Raw genomic sequence first — 1,857 nt, 5'->3', positions numbered from 1 at the left:
TGCTTTATTTATGCATTATATAGGGTGAGAGTACTCATGAGTTGAGAGTCTCCCCCTAAATATATGCCTACATTTAAACAAGACATGATGAAAATGCATGAATGGGTACTAGATTTCACATAATGTTGTCAAGCTCCAAGATACCAAGTTCACGCCTAAGTCGACAAAACCTTGCTTCATCCAATGGTTTTGTGAAAATATCCGCAAGTTGCAAATCTGTGCCAACATGATCTATGTGAATATCACCCTTTTCCACATGATCTCTCAAGAAGTGATACCTAATATCAATGTGCTTGGTGCGGGTAGATCTTTGGGGTTCTCAGCAATATTGATGGCACTTTCATTATCACACAGAAGAGGCACGTGTCTATAGGTGATACCGTAATCCTTCAAGGTTTGCCTCATCCATAGTAATTGAGTTACACAATTGGCGGTTGCAATGTATTCAGCTTCTGCGATAGAGAGGGCAATACAATTTTGTTTCTTCGAGGACCAACTTACCAAGGAGCGTCCAAGAAACTGATATGCGCCGGAGGTGGACTTAGGATCCACTTTGTCTCCAGCCCAATCTGCATCCGTGTACCCAATGAGATAAAACTTAGCATCCTTGGGGTACCATAGACCCAACTTTGGGGTGTGAACAAGGTATCTAAGAATATGCTTAACTGCCTTATGATGACTTTCCCTATGGGAAGCTTGAAATCTAGCACACATGCATACACTGAACATGATGTCTGGTCTAGATGCACAAAGATAAAGCAATGAACCAATCATGGAGCGGTAAGTAGATGGGTCAAAAGGAATACCATTTGTGTCTTTAGTGAGTACAATTTTGGTTGGCATGGGAGTCTTACACGGACTGGCATCAGACATGCCAAACTTCTCTAGAATATCCTTAAGATACTTTGCTTGAGATAATAATATTCCTTCTTGAAATTGTTGAATTTGGAATCTGAGAAAGAACTTCAAATCTGCATTGAGTGACATCTCCAAGTTCTTGGTCATGGAAGCAGCGAACTTCTTGCACGGATGAATGTTGGGAGAACCAAAAATAATATCATCTACATAGATTTGGCATATGATAAAATCACCCTTGTACCTCTTAGTAAAAAGAGTGGGATCGATTACCCCTCTCACAAAACCATCATCGAGTAAAAACTTCTTAAGATGATCATACCAAGCACGAGGTGCTTGTTTGAGGCCATACAGAGCCTTATGAAGTTTATACACGTAGTCTTTGTGACGGGATCAACGAACCCAGGTGGTTGTGATACATATACTTCTTTTTGTAGAGGACCGTTAAGGAAAGCACTCTTCACATCCATTTGATGTAATGTAAAACCATTTAAAGCAGCATAAGCAAGTAAGATGCGAATAGATTCAAGACGGGCAACAGGAGTGAAGGTCTCACCAAAGTCGCGAGTCCCCTTGTGCCACTAACCTTGCCTTGTTGCAGATGATTATACCATTCTCATCTTGCTTGTTCTTGAAAATCCATTTTGTTCCAATGACATTGTGTTCCGTAGTTGGCCTCTCGACTAATGACCACACTTGGTTACGTTCAAAACTGTTCAACTCTTCTTGCATGGCAATGAGCCAATCGTTGTCCATCAATGCTTTTGTACCTTGAGAGGCTCAACACTAGACACAAACGAGAAGTGAGCACAAAAGTTTGTCAATTGTTTACGAGTGACTCTACCTTCCGATATGCCGGTGAGAATTTTATCAACATCAACACGACCGACCACTCGAGGCATGATGGAGGTTAGGGTTTCGCGAGGTTCAACTTCATGTCCATCATCCACGTCCTCAACATATGGATCATTAATGTGTGTTGGAAGATCTTATTCTTCATAT

This window comes from Triticum aestivum, chromosome 7B (genome assembly GCF_018294505.1).
Source record: "Triticum aestivum cultivar Chinese Spring chromosome 7B, IWGSC CS RefSeq v2.1, whole genome shotgun sequence".
NCBI classification, from domain to species: domain Eukaryota; kingdom Viridiplantae; phylum Streptophyta; class Magnoliopsida; order Poales; family Poaceae; genus Triticum; species Triticum aestivum.
Note: the sequence above shows the minus strand (reverse complement) of the source record.